This window comes from Coenobita brevimanus, chromosome 97, assembly GCF_032717465.1.
Source record: "Coenobita brevimanus isolate Jiangsu-jjx chromosome 97, ASM3271746v2, whole genome shotgun sequence".
NCBI lineage: Eukaryota > Metazoa > Arthropoda > Malacostraca > Decapoda > Coenobitidae > Coenobita > Coenobita brevimanus.
In genome coordinates this window covers 2,254,263-2,276,515 of record NC_137050.1, presented here as the reverse complement: position 1 = coordinate 2,276,515, position 22,253 = coordinate 2,254,263, and the positions used below count along the sequence as shown (strand labels likewise).

Sequence of the window (22,253 nt, the reverse complement as noted above, 5' to 3'; positions counted from 1 at the left end):
CGCCTTACGATACTTGTTTTACGCTAACATTACGATATTTGTTTTACGCTAACCTTACGATACTTGCTTTACGCTAACCTTACGATACTTGCTTTACGCTAACCTTACGATACTTGTTTTACGCTAACCTTACGATACTTGTTTTACGCTAACCTTACGATACTTGTTTCAGGCTAACCTTACGATACTTGTTTCAGGCTAACCTTACGATACTTGCTTTACGCTAACCTTACGATACTTGTATTAAGCTAACCTTACGATACTTGTTTTACGCTAACCTTACGATACTTGCTTTACGCTAACCTTACGATACTTGTTTTACGCTAACCTTACGATACTTGTTTTACGCTAAGTTGGCCTAAAACTGCCATCTCTACATCTTAATAGTGACTGGATTAACCCCCGGATTTTCTTTTTGTTCCTGTTAATCCTAGAAGAAGGATTTTTCGAACTGGAGAGGTAAGATACAGCCTTCATTAACCCTTCCCAAGCTGACCAAAACCGTCTGGAGAAGATAGTATAAAAACAAAGCATGAATCGCCATCGTAGTAAACAAAAATGCATGGAATATATATTTAATTCCTTCATTTCCAACACTTTCCCTCCTAAACAAAAATTTAATCGTCAGGATGTAGCATGAATAAGGCAAAAAGACGTCAGTGGGTCCAAGAGATTAAAAGAAAAAAAAAATGCTCTTCTCATTTTACTTTTAACTTGGCCTAAAGTTCCCATCTCTCCATCTTGAATGCTGAGATATGAGAAAAGGACTGACACACTGGATGCCGATGCTAGTCACGAAGAAGTGTTGCAGAAAGTGTTTAGAGCGGTAGCAATGTCTCTTTCCGTAACAGAGCTGCGGAAAGTTTAAGCTGCAAAAGGACGAAAATCTGGGCCAAGTTAGAGTAAATAAAAAAAACTGTTATGATAATAGGACTGACACTGGATTACGCTGCTAGTCACAAAGAAGTGCTACAGAACGTCATTAGGATGGTAGTACTGTCTCTATCTGCTACAGAGCTACGGGAAGTAAGCAGCAAAAGGAAGATAATCTGGACAAAGTTAGAGTACAAAGAATATAAAAAGAATACAATGCTTTCATCTGAGGGACTGGGTCACAAATTTGACGTGAATACAAAGTTGTTGGCAGAGCGTTGGCAGATACGAATGGGTCTCCTTGGTTACTAGTCAAATCAACCCTCCACTCTGACTACACCTGGCCATCAACTAAGTAAAAAAAAAAAGGGGGGGGAGGACTGCTTGTCAGGTTAGAATGAAAGGGGTAGAGATTCCGTTCCCTCAACATGTAGCTGTTCTATTTCTACTCTCTCTCTCTCTCTCTCTATTTCTGTACTATTGCTATTAACATTCTATCTCCGTACTATTGCTGTTTACACTCTATTTCCATTTCCATTCTATTTCCATTTTCTTTCAAGTCTATCCCTATTTCCACTCTACTTCCATTTCTTACACTGCTATACTTACGTCGTACAGGTAACAAATCAACCAGGTGATATTATACCTCTCTGACGACTGACCTTAGTTAATTAATCCCTTCAACTCAAGACGATCACATTCATCTTAGACGTGACCTCTCGATATTGGGCCTCTTCAACCCGATGACGCCAACCTTCTTGACGCTATACTATAATTCATTCATCTTGGCCCGTACCATCATTGGAAAAGGAGGCTCCCTAACAATTCTTCCTAACCGATTTATTTTGCTTACTGCACCTTAGCACCCTTTTCCGTGCTATGTAAATCCTTGTCACATCTCCCAAACGTCTTTTCCTAACCGATTTATTGCCGTGGTACACCTCATTACCCCCTTCCGTGTTATAAAAATCCTTCTAATATCGCCATAATCAGCATAACTAACGAACGCAAGGATATTAACCAGCCATATCCAAAAATAAATCGCTAAAGAGGAGGTGCTAGGGTCCTTCCGTAACCACTGAGCATACGGGCTCTCAATTTGCCTGAGAATTTCGTTCATTTGCAGCCTACTTCTCAGCGGCAGAAGAAAACGACACTACGGTTCTCCATCCTTTCCGTGGCACTTCTTTGTGACTAGCACCATATTCCAGTCTAGCCTATTTCCAGAAGCTCAGCGGCAGGATAAAACAACACTACGGTTATCCATCCTTTCCATAGCACTTCTTCGTGACTAGCATCATATTCTCACCTCAGCATTCAGGATGGGGAGACGGTGATTTCACGTTGAGTTAAAATGAAGGAGGAATTTTATCTTTTGCTTTCGTAAGATCATGTTTTTATTTGCGGAAGATAATTTTTTCTTTCGGTAGACCATCTTTTTTTTTTTTTTTTTCGGGAGACCATTTCTTTCTTTCAGATTTTTTTTTCATTTCGGGAGACAATTTTTTGCTTTCGGAAGAGCTTTTTTCTATATTTCTTTCTTACGGGAGACCATTCACAGTGAACAAGCTTAATGGAGATCGCTTCGGACCTCTTCACAACGTATTTTTTTTTAATATATATAATCAAATAAAATCTTGTAAACACAGCATGAATATATATAACAAAATACGTCATCGGATGGAAGGGGTTTAATATAGCCTTCAACACTTCCTTCGAGAGAGAGAGAGAGAGAGAATAATGGTGAACGAAATTTGTGGCTTCTCATGCTTAACTTCCAAGGCACAGAAGCTCCCTAACACCTCTTCCTAGGCGATTTACTTTGCTTTAAACCTTGCCGTCCCCTTCTGTGTTACTTAAATCTAATATCACCATACTCTGTATAAATAACGTGCAAAAGGATATTACCCAGGCGTATCCAAAACCAAATCGGTGGGGAAGAGGTGTTAGGGAGCTTCCTTCAACGACGAGCATAAGAACCAGTATCTCTTGATTTTTCTATCCCTTTCCCTCCCCCTCCCTCATCATAAAGGAAAAATAATAAATAAATAAAGAGTTAATAAGCAGAAGTACTGAAATATGCAAAAACACAGCCAAAGTTTGAGCAATGATTCGTATCTATAACTGCCATTTACTCTCTCCAGACGATTTTCCTCAGCTCTGGGAGGATTTTTACAGCTGGTGGGTTCAGTACAACCTCCAATAACTTCATTCACTACTACGCGGCTCTCCTACACTGAATAAAAGCGTCTGACAGTAGCTAGAAATTAAAAGGTTAAATCGGATTGGGGAGAATAAAGGTTTCGCGGTGAGGTTTGATTTGACAGACTGGCTACGTTAAATTAGGCTGTGTCTCGGTTTGGAGAAAGAGATGGAAAGAAAGAAAAAATGGACAGGGGAAGGGAAGGGAAGGGAAGGAATGGGAAGGGAAGGAATGGGAAGGGAAGGGAAGGGAAGGAATGGGAAGGGAAGGGAAGGGTAGGGAAGGGAAGGGAAGGGAAGGAATGGGATGGGAAGGGAAGGGAAGGGAAGGGAAGGGAAGGGAAGGGAAGGGAAGGGAAGGGAAGGGAAGGGAAGGGAAGGGCAAAGTAAACAGGTCATGAAGATAAATGCCAGGTACTTAAAAAGGCATAAATCACACCCTTCCCCCTCTCCCCCTCCCTCCCACTTCCCTCTTTGTCTCCCCTCCCTCCCTATTTCCCTCCCTCCACCTCTCCCTCCCCTCCCTCCCTCCCTCTTTTTCCCTCCCCATCTCCCATTTCGCTTGGTGTAACAAAAGGATGGAGATGGTGGGAGGGGGGAGGTGAAGGGGCCATACTTCCTCCCTATTGGCTGACCCGTGACCGCCCCTCCAAACACACACACACACACACACACACACACACACACACACACACGAAAACACCAAAACACACACCCACACCCATCGACCCATACCCACCCACACCTGGCCTGCACAGATAGCAATCATCAGCAGGTGTGTGTGTGTGTGTGTGTGTGTGTGTGTGTGTGTGTGTGTGTGTGTGTGTGTGTGTGTGTGTGTGTGTGTGTGTGTGTGTGGTCTTGGTCTGGCTTCATGGTACCCGCAATGCTTAACCCTCTGACCACGAAAAAAAATTAACCCCTTCAATCTGATAAAGCCTTTTTTTGGCTTTATTCTTGTTAACATTAGTCTCTTTTACTACAGTTTACACAGGAGTATATATAAAATACAGATTACAGGTGGTTCATTGGCCTATAACGATTGTAACTGTCGGATACTTGTGCTAAATGTGCGTAGTGGAGGAGGAAATGTGCGTGTGTGTGTGTGTGTGTGTGTGTGTGTGTGTGTGTGCCCAACAAGGGTATACAGTGTGGGTAAGTGGGAGTAGATAAGGTAGGTGTGTGGTAATGTATCAACACGACTGAGGACTGGCTGAGTGTGTGTGATATAAGATAAGGCTCTTGACGCCACGACAGCAGTGCGTCACGCGTCTAGAGAGCGTATATCATCATCATCATCATCATCATCACGAAAAGTCTTAAATCCGAAAAAGAGAAAATGTGGTGAGGTACGATCCAGAAATAAAAAGAAAGAAGAAAGACAGAACTATCAACAGGATGCCCAGTGAAACAGAACACATCCTCAATCATTCCTCAGAAATCCTGGTTCTAAAGACTAAACAGACGGATATAAAACATCAACAAAACTACACCTAATTAGAACACCAACAAAACGATCCCTAATTACGAGCCAGTTTGTAAGCAGAATGTTGAATGGAGAAGCTAATACTGAGTTGGGTTTTGGGAAGACGTAACAGGAAAAAAAAAAAAAAAATACTGATCATTTTCTCACAATCTGTTTCAAGTAAGCTCCTGTGAAATGGTATGACTATAAGCCCAGTCGAAGCCAGCAGGAAAAAATGCGAAAAAAAAAGCCATGCAGTACAGAATAACAGACATACATGATACTGTATACGTGAATGAAAATAAAACTATGTACTAACCTACACACACACACACACACACACACACACACACACACTGAAGGTAAGGGTGTAGACTCTGTAGAGGCATAAGTGTGGCCCCTTAAAACCCCTTGACAATGGAGGTAGGCAAAGGGTCAGGTGTCCATCTTGGTGGGATTAACCTGGGAGGCCCTTTTTGATGTCTGGGTGGGGGAGGAGAGGCAGGTGGGGGTAGTAGGGGAAAGGAGGGGGCGGTGTGAGGGTGGACAGAAGGCAGTCTCTCTCTCTCTCTCTCTCTCTCCTGCTCTGAGGAGTTATTCACCAAGAGATGACTTTACATTTTTCCCTCATTACCTGCGACATAAACAAGTCTCCATCCCCTTTTGAGTACTGGATTAAGGCTGTCTTTAAGGAAGCGCCCTGACACCTTTTCCTAACCGATTTACTTCGCTCATTACACGCTGATGTCCTATTTTGCGTTATATACCGTAAATCTCCCTAAAATCGTCACTGCATAGAAAACGTAAAAAAAGATATTAACCAGCCATATCCCATAATAAATCGCCAAAATGTGGTGCTATGGAGAATACAGGCCTCGGTTTCAAAGGGCGATATATACGGTCGTCCATATATAGCACTCGTGTACTCCGGGGACGGCTCTATGTTATGTCTATCTTGCATCACTTAGAGTTTATACAGCAATATTTACCCATTTCCTACTGTCACTGACACACCCATGCCCACACCGGCAGACCGAGCCATTGTAGCAACATATAAAATTCTCCCAACGAGTTTCTAGTGTGGTGCTATTTACAGACAACCTTGCATACAGATTTTTATGGGTAATGAGGAAGAACACGACCAATACATCTCCTGTGTTGCTGTACGAGATTGCAAGGATGCGGTTTTTTTTTTTTTTAAGCTGGGAAAAAGGAACCAAAGGCCAGGAGCCCGCAAACCGTTCCTTCCATTAAAAACAAACAAACAATACAAAAGACAGCCAAATTCAAGATCCGTTCATTTCGAGATGCCTGGACACACTGCGTTTGAAAGACAGGAGCTAATAGGAAGTAAGAAATACGGACAGAGGGAGACAGTTCCAGAGCTGGCCTGTTGGTATTAATCCCTGCAGATTTTTCCTGTATATAGAAGCAGACAACCATCATCCTCTCATACTCTGCTCCGTCGAGGACGATTGGAAATATATATACCAAATAATACATATATAAATTTGTGATGGTTATTTTTCATTTCCATTACACACACACACACACGCACACACACACACACACACACACACACACACACACACACACACACACACACACACACACACACATCTTCAGCGAGATAACACGACGTAAGCTACTGTTACTGCATTTAATTTTGCGACTGTTTTTATTTCCTTCGTTACATCACAACCGAAACTAAGCACGCGAAACACTCATTTATCAACATTACCTACGATTGCACAATGCCAGGTAGTCGTAATATTTTCCTCGCCATACAAATGCATGATGAAAACAATTCTTACCTTATCATTTCTAGGATGTATGAGGTCTTGGTGATTCTTGCTATCCTTCCTAGAGACGAGGATAATGGTAAATAATAATCTTACCTTGTCACCATTATCCCTGGAACGCAACCTGTCTAGTATGGACGCACCCGCATAATATAGCTTCCCTGATCACTGATACACAAAAAATTCTTCGCAACATCAATGCAACATCAATGCAATTACGAAGAAGGCAAATGCACAATCAACATTAACCCCTTCAATCTGATGACGGGTTTCACTTACTGATTTGTTTATTTTGTTTATCTGATTATTTCCTTGCAACCTACAGACGCTTTAACAGAATCTCGGAAACCGCTTGTATTGCAGTTCACAAAGTCTCTCTCTCTCTCTCCCTCTCTCTCTCTCTCTCTCTCTCTCAAAAATAAATAAATAAATGTCGACAGCAACGATACAATGAAGAATCACGTCATCGGAGTAAAAGGGCTAAGGAGTATGGGAACCCGTACATTGAATTAAATTGAATGCAAGTAATATTTCTCCATACATGGCTTTTCCTAATGAATAAAATGAATAAGTGGGAAAAACAATGAAAAGAATGCAACTCTTTAACGCCAATCTACATAAGAACTTTTTAATTTACTCCCGGCAAGGTCGAACGATTTTATTCAGCTCTGAGATATTGATAAAGAAAAATGAAAGAAAGACAGAGAAAGAGAACGACAAGGTGGCCATGAAAATAAACGACAAAGAAAAAAATAGGCAAAGAGAAAGAAAAGTAATGAGGAAGAAAAATAGAGAATAATAAGAAAAAAATGAAATTAAAAGAAAAATGAGAGACAAAGAATGAGAGAGAAAGAGAAGGAAAGAATAAGAGAAACAATAAGAAAAAGAAAAAAGAAAAAGACTGAGAAAGGAAAAGAAGGAAAAAGTCAAAATCAGCTGCAATTCACGTTCTGGACCATAATTCAAATCTCTGAACAGTGTATTTCTACTAAAGCTAACTTCATGACTAATTTATTTATTTATTTATCTATTTTTTAGCACCGGGAATCTCACTACTGCCATAATACGAACCTCACTTTTTAATCAACTGGTTCGGACAACTCTGCGTAGTCAGAAACGTAAGCGATAGAAAGAAATTAAGCTTTACCCTTTGCTGAGAAGCTTAACTTCAACTTGATCATTTAATAAGGTGCTCAGCTTTAACAAATGGCACATCAAAATACATACGGTGACTGAGATCGGATACACATTAGCAGAAGAGCATTATTTCCAAGCTCTACATCCCGTGTTTCGAAGTGTAAAGTGAAGGGCAAATCAAGAATACATGATTATTGAAACTGGACCTACTTATACTACAGAAAATATTAAGTACAGCAGGGGTCTCCATACTTTTTTGTGTTGACTGTACATTTAAGGTCAAAAATCCCTTTACATCTCTGTGCTTTCAAATTAATTCAGCGAAATTCTCATCCCACTTTCTTACTGTTTATAATACTCCGCTCACTTCAACTTGGCGTAAAATTGCCATCTCTCTATCTCGAAAGCTGAGCTGTAGCAAGAGATTAATACTAAAATACGGTGCTAGTCAGGAAGAAGTGCTGTACAGGGGATGAAGGGCCGCAGTATCATCTTATTCTGCCACTGAGGTACGTGAAATAGGCTGCAAAAGAACAACAATCCCTGCCAAGTTTATGTGAATGAACTATAGCAGGATCGAACTTTTTTTTTCCCTTGAGAGTCGAGTGTAAAGGAAATTTTGACCTCAACCGTACCTTTATGACAAATTCTTAAACTTACCTGGTGTTTCGGTGTCACAGGTGTTAATGAGGCTTCTACCTGGACTGTTACCGCTCTTAATCAACAGCAGTCCCTCTTGTGTTTTACCTGTAGAGAGAAGCGAAAATATAGATACAATGAGGGAAAGATGTGTTCTAATGTTAGCTTTAAGTCATCATCTAAACTGGTAAAATCTCTAATCCTGTGTGTGTGTGTGTGTGTGTGTGTGTGTGTGTGTGTGTGTGTGTGTGTGTGTGTGTGTGTGTGTGTGTGTGTGTATTCTTATTTCCAGACCATGCTATGTGTGTTTGGATGAAGCTTTTCGAAACGGGGGAGTTGGATACAGCTTTCACTATCCTCTTCACTTTTACAAGTCCGGCATAAGTTGAAAAGTCACATCTACAGTGGTAACAAGAGAAGAATTAAAGAAAAAGAAGAAAAGAAAAAGTCATCAATCAGTGGGAGTTGTTCGCAAAGACAAAGAAACAAAATCTGAAGACTGGCCTCTCTTCATCTAAAACAAATTTAAAAAAAAAAAAAAAAAAGTTTATCATCTTCACTTTAACTTGGCGTAAAACTGTCATTTCCCCAACATGAATGTTGAGCTGACAATCACGAAGAAGTGCTACGAAAACGATGCAAGACTGTAGTAATGCTTTATTTTGTCGGGGAAATACCTGATATAAGCTGCAAAGGTATGAAAATCTCCAGGTGAAAGTGAACGACCTACTGCTAACCTAAACAAAAAAAAAAAAAAATACCACACAGGTTAGTTGTTATTATTATTATCATCATTATTATTATTACTATTATTATTATTATTATTGTCGTACCTTCTTACTGGACAAAATCATCTGCTTTAGCCTGAAATTAAGATACCCAAGGACCTGGACATGAGACGGAGGGGTTAAAGGGAGAGCATTCCTTAAGACGTTACCTGCTCCCTCCCGAGTTATTCTCAATTCTCACTTCCAACTCTTTTCCTTGCCTTCCCTCCACAAGACATCCACCAACCTCTTGAAGGAGACGGACTGGAAGCGCAAACAAAGACGCCACTTCATTCTCGACAAGAAAAATAATAAAGATCAATAGGTGCTTTGATTTCCGTTTATTCAAAGCAAGGAAAACAGTAAAGATGAACAAGTGCTTAGATTTCTGTTCATTCAAAGCAAGAAAAATAGTAAAAATGAACAGGTGCTTTGATTTCAGTTTATTCAAAGCAAGAAAAGTGATGGTAATGAACGTCTGTTTTTACTTCATTCTCGGCAAGGGAAATGAAAATGAGCCGATGTTTAGATCTTTCTCCATTCTCGGCAAGAAATTAAAGGGAGTGTATCCATTCTCTTGTTTTATTTATTCTCAGCCAAAATATTTATAGGAAAAAAAAAATGCATCTACGTTCCATTTCTCCTGAGCAAAATAAATAAATAAATACTCAGTTTCTAGACTTCATTCTAAGCACCATAATAAATGAACAAAATAAACAACCCATCTAGATACTACTTAATTCTCAGTCAAATAAAATTATAACAATCAGCCCGTATCTAGATTTCACTTCATTCCCAGCCAAAAGTATAATAAAAATCATTCCGGTCAATATTTTACAGCACGGCGAATTAATCAAGAGAAGACCATACACCTCCATGCTGACATTGCGTTTATTATGAAGATACAACAGTTTCTGCCCGACCTGGACCCTCTTTAGGTTCGGTATCTAAGTCAACAGTCTATCTATCTATCTATATACCTAGGCTGCTTCCCCCAAGGAAAGGGAGGTAGCCGAGACAGGACGACTCACTCTCCATTTACTCATCCATTCAAACACATTCATTCGCATCTTAGCCCCAAAGGGGAGAACGGACAGATCCTCACATCATCACACCGCACAAGGGTCAACTGCGCAATGCAAGCAGTGACATCCACAGCAGGGCCCGACAGCAGAACTGGTTTACCCCTGCCACATCATAACAGACCCATCCCCTTACCCGCACCTGACCTGACTAGCTGATCAGACAGTACTTTCAAAATATATCCGTATTGTTAAAGGCTTCGGATGGTGTCCAAACGCGTGTTCTTCTGCGATTAATTTCGAATATACAGTAAATGCAGTATTGGTCCTTCAACGCGCTCAAACTCTCATGACACCCGCTGTCTGGAGTTAGCTAGAGAAGAGAGAGAGAGAGAGAGAGAGAGAGAGAGCGCACGCACACACACACACACACACACACACACACACACACACACACTGAACCGCCATTATCCATTACCTTGCCCTTACACCAACCCTGTCTTCCACTTCCCTCTCACCAGGGGAGTAAGAAAAAAATATCTATAGTCCTTTTACACTAACCTGACCCAGATTTTTGTCCTTTTGCAGCTTAATTCATGGAGCTTAGTGGCTGAAAATGACAATGCTATGACTCTACATCATTGCACTTCTTCCTGACTAGCAGTATATTCTACTACTAATCTACTGTTACAACTCTGCATTCAAGATGGAGGGATGACAATTTTAGGCCGAGTTGGAGCATGACCTGTGTAGTGATCCTGATATGACAACTATAAGCAAACTTTCACCGGCACTAATACGCCGGCTGTGGCAATGGACGGCGTAATATAAACTACAGTATTTTTAAGAGATAGCAATATGAAGCAAGCAGCAAAAGAGTATGAGAAGGAAGGATAGTCTGTGTCGTTTGGGGAGAAAAGGGAAAGGAAGGATACTCTGTCGTTTGGGGAGGAAAGGGAAAGGAAGGATACTCTCTGTTGTTTGGGGAGGAAAGGGAAAGGAAGGATACTCTGTCGTTTGGGGAGGAAAGGGAGGGGAAGGATACTCTTTGTTGTTTGGGGAGAAAAGAGAAAGGAAGGATGCTCTGTCGTTTGGGGAGGAAAGGGAAAGGAAGGATACTCTGTCGTTTGGGGAGAAAAAGGAAATATGGAAGACAGGTAACACTGGGAGTCTAAAATCTGCTGATGTTACCTGTACTTGTAATAATCTATTCAGGCTGACAATTTTATTACAACGTCTTAATTAACACAGAATGGATAGCAAGGTGTAATAAGCAAAAAATAAATCGCTTAGGAATAGGTGTTAGGAAGCTTCCTTGACTGACGAGAATACGGGCCATTATCTACCTCCTCCAGTTCAAAAGGTATCTCCACAGCAATAATAATAATAATAATAATAATGATAGAAAGGTCTCTCCAAAGCAAAATAATAGAAATAATAATAATAATAATAATAATAATAATAATCGGCAAGACAGGAATAAAAATAGCGTCATCGGGGTGAAGTGGTCCATCTCCTTCCCGTGTTTTCTTCCCATCCTGGTCAAGAAAGGTCAAAGGTCACTCTACGCCCGTATTCTCTCCCGTATTATCGTCGGGTAAGGAGGCACCCTAGCACCTCTTCCTTAGCGATTTATTTCCCAAACTACCCAACAATATCCTCTTGTTTTTGCTTTATATCTTTTTTATGTCGACACAGAATAACACACAAGAATATAGTAAAGAAGCAGAATCTGAAATAAACCGGTAAGGAAGAGTTGTTAAGTAACTTCCTAACCGCACCAGAATACCGTCCTCTGATTGATGCCAATGATTTAATCCAGTGAAATATCCTGTTTTTAAGGGCATAGGGCTAATAAAACTTGCAATACACTTGAAATAAATCGCTGAAGGCTAATAAAACCTGTAATATACCTGAAATAAAACGTTTGTAAGACTACTGAAACCTGTAATATACTTTTAATTAAATGCTTGTAATATATTCTTAAATGAAACAAGTATGAGAGTAACTTAATTGGTATAGAAATAACTGATAAAGAACTAGCTACATTGCCCTTGCTAAGCTGAGAATTAATAGTTTTCCCGTAAAACTCTGACCTCGCATGACCCCTGGCAAAGTTTTTAAAGATTTACTGAAGACAAAAGAACTTGATGCATTTTCCTCTTACTAAACAAAGATGTGAATTTCTATATATCATGGAGTTCATTTACAAATATTATAAACTGGAAATTATACAAGGGAGGGTGAAAGGGGAGGACGAAGGAGAGCGTGACCTAGAACAAGATGGAGGATGGGCAAAGTGCGGGATTATATGGGACAATGTAGGGGTGCTCAGAAGAAGAAGAGGTAGCCCAAGAATAAGATGGAGTTTAAGAAGTGAGAGCGCGGTATTTGGAAGAAGTATACGAAGAGAAGTGTGAGGGGACAAGGTACTCAGGAGTGACTGAGTGTGGGGCGTAGTTGGAAGGCAGGGGAGAGGTAGACCAAGAACAGAGGTGTGTGTGTGTGTGTGTGTGTGTGTGTGTGTGTGTGTGTGTGTGTGTGTGTGTGGTTTTGCATATTTTCCAACGTTCAACTAATACAAAAATAAATACACCCATACTCATGTAAATTATAAAAAAAAAAAAAAAAAAAAAAACTAAATCAGGCACACGTCTCCAACAGCAATTAACACGGCGCAAGCAGCAGGTGATTAGGGGTCATTAGCCTAGGGTCATTAGAGGGCAATTATAGGGTCATTAGAGGGCAAAAATGACGTGTGTGGGGGGGGGCGGTGTTTGAGAGAGAGAGAGAGAGAGAGAGAGAGAGAAATTTTATGGGAGGTGAAGACTAGGCAGGAGTGGACAGGAATGGGGATGGGATGGGAGGGGTGGGGAGAGGAGGGGAGGGGTGGGGAAGGGCTGGGGAAAGGGGCGTTAGTAGGGGAGAGGCAGAGGGAATAAAGTGGAGAGGAGTTGTGGGTAGGTTAGGGGAAGGAAGCGAGAAAAATGAGAGGATGGGGATTGGGGGATGGGGAGGGGGAGGTGTGGTGGGGAGGAAAGGGTGGAATGACGGAGGTAAAGAGGGGGGGTTAAGGGGGGGAGATGGAAGGAGAGGGATGGATGGAAGTAGGGGAGGGCGGCTGGGGGAGAGGAGAGAGAGGCTGAGGGAGGTGTGGGAGGGATGGCGTGAGGTGGGAGCGAGGGGAGAGAGGGAGTTGGCAATTAGATCGAGTCATTAGTAGAGCAATTAGCTGAGTCATTAGCCAGATGTAAATTACAAGACTGTGATTGCTGTAGGGTAGGACGGACACACACACACACACACACACACACACACACACACACACACACAGGTGGCCGTAGGATGAACTGAGTGAAGGGGAGAGGGTGAGATGGGGGTGGGGGAGGATCGGGGAAATGGGGGCAAGGGGAGGGGAGGGGAGGGGAGGGGGAGGGATTGAAATAGAAGGTGGGGAGGGATGTGCCGGATAGGTGGGATGGGGACAAGAGTGGAGTTACAGAAGGGCCGGAGTGAAGACAGAGAAAGAGAGAGAGAGAGAAAGAGAGATTAAAATGGAGAGGAGGTTAGGCAAAAGAGGAGACTGAATGAAGAAGTGAGATGACAGAATGAAAAAGGGGAGAGGGGAGGCGAGGGAGTAAAAGGGGAGAGAGGGGCGAGGGAGTAAGAGGGGAGAGAGAAGGGAGGGGGGGAGAGAGGGGAGTCGGAGGGGAAGTAGAGGGGGGGGAGACAACTGGCAGCAGCTCGTGTGATCAATAGCAGTAGCACAGAAAACGAGAACCAACACCCATCACCAAGGGGCACTTAACTAAAACACACACACACACACACACACACACACACACACACACACACACACACACACAGAACACCTTTACAGTCTGAAACTTTCCACTGTCAGTTCTGCTAAACACACACACACACACACACACACACACACAGTACACCTATACATTCTGAAACTTTCCACGGTCAGTTCTGCTATACACACACACACACACACACACACACACACACACACACACACACACACACACACACAAGCATGAGAAACAAATGGGAAACTGGAATGGGCGCATACACCATTCATTCCATCGCTAATCAAAGTTTACACGTTAGTACACTTAAAACACTATCTAATAAGCACCTTAGAACACAAGTAAAGCCACACACAAATCTACTCCCAAGTTCACGAGTAGAGCAGGAAACACCAATCACTTTGTTAGGTCCGCGTCTCACAGGATGCTGCGTAAGGCGATGTGCGGACAGGTATGGATAGGGAGGCTGATAAACACATAACAACTGACGTATCAAAGTAATTATATATCTCCTGCAGACAGCCAAGAATTTTAAGATAATGGATACCGACTTTACCAAAAGGAATTTGGAAACATCAATGAAAAAGATATGTAATAACGCAAACCCACTCAAATAAATCAAGATATATTCATATTCAGAAAAATACAAATACGCTACATATACAGGCTAGCTAGGAAATAAAATACAGCTATAAAAACCAAAGTTAAATTAATTACGGTTACACATACAAACATCCCACCTAAAGCAACAGGACTGAGCTATTTCTATTTCCTTTCCTAAATACAAACACAAGATCTAAACAGAAATATTATACACAACAAACAACAAAAACAAGCCCACAATGACCATCTAAAACTTTCATTAATTAAAAAAAAAATCAAAGCCAACATCTTAAATCATCAGTCCTTTCCTCACAAGCGATGAAGCCACTTTATATGAGAGAGAGAGAGAGAGAGAGAGAGAGAGAGAGAGAGAGAGGCTGATACCGATAAACATTTCCTCTACAAATAACAATTCCTCTGCTACCAAAATTCCTCTCCCGTATACCTCCTTGATCATCAAAGCTAATTAAATCTTGCAGTTACACAAATACAAAAGCTTACAGATGATAGCAGACAAATTATATAAGAAAAATAACATAAGGAATCCACATAAACACACACAAAACTCAAAATCAATCAAATCTCCACTCTCAAACACCACCCTGATCAGTAATCCACTCTTCCACCTACAGTACAGTATCCCAAACACATACAATAAGACAAACAGACAGGTACATTACGGCATGATACACAAAATCTATATCAAAACACAAAAAAAAATTTCATCCCAAACACCAACCTAATCTATACACCTAATCGAATCTTACACAAACACTTGGGAATGATGGAATACAATGCCAGACGTGCAACTCTATACCTCTAGTTATACTACAAATCTACATGAAACCAGCAAAAAAACACCCGTCAATCAAAGCAACTTGCAAACACTGGCCAAATCAGCAGACCTAATCGACGCTCGCACCTGGGTCAGTACGAACACTCAGGGAGGGTAGAATATAACGCCAAATGTGTCACTGCAAATGGCCAAAGTATTTGAAACCCACATCAAAACCACAAAACCAAAATTCCACTGCCAACCACCACCCTAATCAGCAGAACTAATGCAATCTCTCACCTGAACCAATACAAACAACGAGGGAGGGTAGAATATAACGCCAAATGTGTCGCTACAAATGCCCATAATATATGCATCCCCAGCGGGATTCGAACCCGCGGCCTCTGGATTAGAAGTCCAGCGCGCTATCCACTGCGCCATGGGGACTAGTAAACGTGAAGGAAAACGGGCCTGAACTCACTCTCGCTCCGCACACACAGATATACCTACGTTCTTCACCTTCTCTACTACACTTCGCTCTCTCTCCCTCTTCCCGTCTACTTCTATCGTGTACTTAGAACTTACACTTTCATCTTTTACCTATACACCTTGGCTTTAACTTATACTTTACACTTTACTATTTATGCTCCTACTCTCACTCCCCACACTGCCTCCTTCTCTCACTCCATCTCTGGCTTGCAAGACGAAATCCTCACCCGTCTTTCTCCACTCTGACTTAATACTTGTTAGCCTGTTCCATCCCAGACCAACACATTTCATCCTTTCATCTCGTTCTACTTGCCTCTTCCTCTCACTCCATCTCTTGGCTGCCACTTACGCTACCCTTACTAACCACTCGTTACCTGTGTGCTTAAGTTTTTTACTAGGATGTGTCAGCTGGTGAAATCAAAGCAAGAAATATAAACAGTAACAAGAACAGGGCTAATGAACACCTGATCACCCACTCAAAGCAAGGATCACCCATTCAAAGCAAATATCAACCACTCAAAACAAGAATTACCCATTCAAATCATGGACCACCCATTCAAAGGATCACCCACTCAAAGGAAGGATCACCCACTCAAAGGAAGGATCACCCACTCAAAGGAAGGACCACCCATTCAAAGCAAGGATCACCCATTCAAAGCAAGGCTCATCCATTCCAAGCAAGGATCACCCATTCAAAACAAGGATCACCCATTCAAAGCAAGGATCACCCACTCAAAGCAAGGATCACCCACTCAAAGCAATGATCACCCATTCAAAGCAGGGATCACCCATTCAAAGCAAGGACCACCAATTCAAAGGATCACCCACTCAAAGCAAGGAACACCCATTTAAAGCAGGGATCACCCATTCAAAGGATCACCCACTCAAAGCAAGGATCACCCATTCAAAGCAAGGATCACCCATTCAAAGCAAGGGATTTCTCAATAGCTGCACAGAATATAATAACCGCTTGGGGTTAGCAAGAATAAAATAAAATAAAACAAAATAAAACAAAAAGTCCCAGTAATAAGGATCTTAATGTAGACTTCTTAACCCCTTCCATACAAGGGGTCTCTAATGAACTGAATAAAATCGTCCGGCGGTAACTAACAAGAAAAAAATTTAGTCACAAAAGATGGGATGATTACACACGAGTATGGAGACAGTTATGAAAATGAGCTGTGGAAAGGATGTAGGCTATGACAGTTGTAGTGACTTTTTCTGCCACTGACCTACGTGATATAAGCTGGAAAAGGATGAAATTTTGGGCCGGTGTAGAGCAAAAACAGCATCGTAATAGTTGCAATCTGGGCTCACCTGAATGTGAACCAGGTGGACTGCAGGCTGATGTCCCCCTCCCCCACACCTGTAGTCCACTATCCTCCATTTTCAGGGGTTCAGGAAGCGGATGAGTCATTTGCACAACCGGCCAGTGGAACAACCGGTCAGCGGAGCAGCTCGGTTTTACAGGTGCCACCACATGAAGGACACGAAGGCGTCCCTCTCCAGAACCATTACACACACACACACACACACACACACACACACATACACACACACACACACACACACACGGAAAGCTGTTACTGGGAAGATGCAAAAATTCCGGTCTTCAGGATTCGTACGATAAGTCTCGACACTTTTTTGGCTGACTGCAAATTTTCGAATGAAGTCATGGAATAGGTAAGCGAGAATGTATAAGGGTTGAGAGTTCTACTGAATGTCTTAATAATAATATTCAATACCTGCATTTTCACGTCACTCCTTGGCTCACTACGCCTACATAAAGACAGTTTATAGCACTAAACAGAGTCGCATCATCAGTTCGTACACACACACACACACACACACACACACACACACACACACACACACACACACACAAAATACGAAAACAAGCAGTGGAATCAATAATGTTACTGTGAAGTGTTACATTCCCACATACATACACATACGAACACATACATACACATATGAACAAACACACATATATATACATACCGTACATACACACGCGAACACACAAACACACACATATACATACTGTAAATACACATACGAACACACATATACATACACAGAAATATATACACGACAATGACAAACGATAAAAATCAGAATGAAATTAGCAATGATAATACTGAGATACGATACGACTCATCAACATATTATAAGTAAGCCATTGATCTGTTTTCTATTTCTAGCACTTCTCATCCTTTTCTATGGGCTATTTACCTGTTCCATCCAGCTATCTACGCTACACAAAGATATACGGTACATACACACGTAGCCAGTACCTGTTCTCTCCTTTCTGCTAACTACGGTACACAAAATACAGTATATACCAACACACACAGCCACCAGTAACACATCTTCAACCAAACAATATCCTTCACGACCCCCAAATTATCCCACAAAATCCATCCTTTTCTGTAGAGTAAGAGTACACCCTGCCAAGCTATGATGTGGCCACCAACCTTCTCTTCAATAGTACCAATACAAAATACAAATCATACATATAACCCGCTACGCCTCAGTTATCTTCCCGGCCCTCAGAACAAAACACATGCTCACCTCATGCCCCTTACTGTCTTACACAATACACCTGACAAACAACCCAATCAGCCTTAGCTATAATGACTCCCATCACACTTCATCACCTCACACACATCACTCTCACAATGCAACAGTCCACCACCACCACCATTATTATCATCATCACACCTACTATATGCAAAACCGAGACATGCAAGATCATCATCATCATCACTTCTCTTCCCACCTAAGGATGGGGGTAAGAAAGGGTAGAGAAAAAAAAAAAGACAAAATCCCTAAACTCTTTCACCTTAATTCATGTGGCTATGTGCAGAGTATGACTGTCGATTTGAATAGTAACCAAGGAGACTCATTCGTATCTCATAACTACGGCTCATTGAGTTTCATGCAACCGCGACTTAATATGTCACGTGTTAGGAGCAACCATATATTACTTTCTCACATCCGTAGAAAAAAAAAAAAAAAAACTGCTCGAACTGTTACTAAGTCAATATTCTCGTTGGATAAGGAGGTTCCCTAGCATCTATTCCTTTGCGATTTATTCTCGGCTATGGCTAGTTAATATCCTCGTGTGTGTTACTATGTAGAAAATGGCGATACTGGAAGGATTTATGGAACACGGAAGATGCCAGTAAGGTGTAATATGCAAAATAAATCGCTTAGGACAAGGTGTTAGGGGCTTCCTCAACCGACGAGAATTCAGGCCTGAGTTTATAAGACGCAGCTACACTCCGCTCACTTTAAATGGGCATAACACGGCCGTATCACCACCTTAAATGCTAAGCTGTAACATTAGATAAACCCTAGAATAAGATGCTAGTCATAAAGAAGTACCATGGAAAGGGTGTAGAGACGTAGTGCTTCTGTCACTGTGATACATACAATAAGTTACACATAAACCTGGGCCTAAGCCATTTACCATTTTTATTCTTGACTTCTTCTTTGCCCACTAAATCACTTGACATTACTCTGAAAAATATAACACCGTGCATCCATAACAACGAAACAGCTGCAACACGAACCAAAGAACTGCAACATGAGTAAAAAAAAAAACTGCAACACGAGCAACAGAACTGCAACATGACTTCCAGCTGGTAAAAACTTTGGACGCCCAACGTGGGGCTCGAACCCACGACCCTGAGATTAAGAGTCTCATGCTCTACCGACTGAGCTAGCCGGGCACACCACCACGAGCGACAAGGAATTAATTTATGTCCATGTGTAATATCGATACGGTACCCAGTCTCGAGTTTATGACGGTAGTTCTCTCGGTTTGTTTATCATCATCATCAATTACCACGCTATGCCCTACACTGTTCCAATGTGAAATGTTATCTGTGGAGTATACAACGTTTTTATATTTTACGATCGTTACTCGTACTGTTCAATATCATCATCATCTATTTTCCAGAAAAGTAAACTTGCTGGAAGGAAGGAAAGAAGAAACAAAATGAAGGAAGGAATAATATGAAGGCAGGAAAGATAAAAGGGGAGAAGAAAAAGGGAGACAATCAGAAGGGAATGATGGGTAAAGGATGGAAGGAAGGAAAAACAAAGGGGTGAAGAAGTACAGGACAAAAATGGAGAGGAAAAGGAGAGAGAGAGAGAGAGAGTCATGGAAATATTTGCATGCATTTTGTGGGACTGTGAGAGATTCGTAAAGTGGAGGGGGAAGGAGGGAGAGGAAAGGAGGGAGGAATGGAGGGTAGGTGGAAGGAAAGGAGGATGGGGGGGATAGGAGGGAAGGGGTAAGAAGAGGGAGGGAGTGGGAGGCGGAGGGACAGGAGGGGAGGGAAAGAGTACAAAGGAAAGCCAACAGCAACAGAGCAAATGGTCCTCTTGAGGCTATTATACAAAGACTATGATATCTACTTTATGAGTTTAAGGATAGGGAAACATGAAGGCTTGGAGGGGAGTGGGAGGGGGAGGGAAAGAGGGGGGAAGGGGAAGGGTTAGGGGGGAGGGAAGGAAGAGTGGGATTAGATCAGCTGTTGTCCCACTCATTATCAGGTGTCATAAATTCACGTGTTGACAGGTGCACTACAGACAACCCCCCCCCTTCTCTCTCTCTCTCTTATCCAGTACAATAAAGAAAAATATTGCAGAGTATGTAAAGAATATACTAAAATAAGTCGCTAAAGGTGCTACGGAGAGTCCTAAGACCAGGAAAATAAGACCCTCCCAGGTATTGAAACTCTCAGGCACGTGGTTTCGCCCCAAGAAGCTCATTTCCTGGTCTAAAAAATGGGCCGTCACGGAGAGCAGGGGGGATGGGATGGGATGGGATGGAACAGGAGAGAGAGAGAGAGAGAGAGAGAGAGTCATCCTGGTGGCGTTTAAGGAATCATATAAAAGCTTGGACAAACTGAATTATTGCTTTGTATAATTATCGTTTATTCATTTACCTATAATTCACTATATAATATGGGGTGTATTATTTTCCAAGAATCTTTTACCCATTCATTAGTATGGATTCTGGTTTCTATTACCAAAGTATTATATATATTCAGATTAAATTTTTCTGATGAGGGATTAAATACTCTTATATCTTTCACTGACCCCCCTTTTGCATTTGGGGGTTCTCCTTAGCAATATGTAACTCTCTGACGGGAGCAAAAAATATCTGTATATAAAAAACGTATCTTTAAAAAAAAAAAATAGTGTAGGAAAAGTGAGATATGTGAGGGTTATGTATTCAATTATCCATCCACCCATCAATTAATTATCGATCTATCCGTCAATCAATCCTTCATCCATCCATCCATACATCCACCCACTCATCCATCCATTATTATTTTCCATACTGAATATTTACCTACTTATTAATTTGCCTACGGTGCTCACTGTACCGAAGCTGACAGTAAATAAAACCCGTCCATCAACACACAGTAAAAAATATATTGATGTTTGACGAACTGACGAAGAGTTGGCTATAGCGAGTGTAAAATGACAAAATGTTAATGATCATATTACACTAGCTAGGTTCTACTTGTGGCTGGTTTCATTATTACTATTGTTATTGTCTACTACTACTACCGTACTACTACTGCTACTACTACCACCATCACTACTATTTACCAACGTTACATTACTTCAAGGTTTGAATGGTGTTCTTTTATATCATTTTTATCATCCTACCATAATCATTACGCAACAGCGAGGGAAAAAAATTTATTGGATATCAAAGCTACGATTTATTGATGATTAACCGATATAACAAAGACACAGCGATTTACTGAAGAATTACTGATTTGATGACCTCACCTGCCCTTCAAGTTTGTTCAGGTGAGGCTCAGACCACAACCCGGACCTGTGTCTCCCCTTTACATATGCAATTGCTAGGAATCTCTTGCAACACGTAAAGCATCGTCTCTCCACCATCTCCCCTTGACATTTGCAACTGCTCGGTGTCTTGCAATACGTAAAGCATCATCTCCCCTTTTAACTTTTGCAATAGGTATCTCTTGCAAGACTATTTCCCTTTAATATTTGCGACAGTCTCACTAACTCTTCCAAAAGGTGCATCTTCCAATACTGTCTCTCACCCTCTCTTTTATACGGTAAGCCTGCAATATTCGCCCGTTAATTCTTGCAACAGCTCTCTTGCCATACCCTCACCTTTGCAATACTGTCTCACCTTCAACTCTTCCAAAAACTATCTCTTGCAATACGTATAGCTAACACTCACCCTAACTTGAACAATAAGTATCTCTTGCAAAAAAGTCTCCCCCTTAACTTGCAGCAGAAATATCTTGCAATAATGAAAGCAATCTCCCATTAACGTTTGCAACAGTTTCCCCGCATCTTATGCAACGGGGCACTATTGCAACAGATAAACATTCCGCTATTCCTTATAATACTCTTCTTTCTCATCTCCCTACATTGTTCTCTGTCCTCCTCACCTCCTCCTTCCTATCAGCCCGCTCTCTCTCTCTCTCTCTCTCTCTCTCTCTACATAGCCGATCCACATACGTTTTTCTCCTCCTCCACCCAAACTACCCTCACACACTCTTCTAGTTAGTCTTTCACCCTCCACTGAATTCCTATGCTCAAATCACACCTTACCGTCTCCCCCTCCTGCCAATCTCATAAGCTCTCCTCGTCA

The 22,253-nt window shown here is 41.5% G+C and overlaps 2 non-coding genes across 2 annotated transcripts; both read right to left on the bottom strand.

Moving 5' to 3' along the window:
• Positions 1 to 15,477: 15,477 nt before the first annotated feature.
• On the bottom strand, positions 15,478 to 15,550 carry TRNAR-UCU (transfer RNA arginine (anticodon UCU)). The gene has a single exon. It is a non-coding gene; the product is annotated as a tRNA-Arg (tRNA).
• Positions 15,551 to 19,256: 3,706 nt separating this feature from the next.
• Positions 19,257 to 19,329, bottom strand: TRNAK-CUU (transfer RNA lysine (anticodon CUU)). The gene has a single exon. It is a non-coding gene; the product is annotated as a tRNA-Lys (tRNA).
• Between the last annotated feature and the right edge of the window lie 2,924 nt (positions 19,330 to 22,253).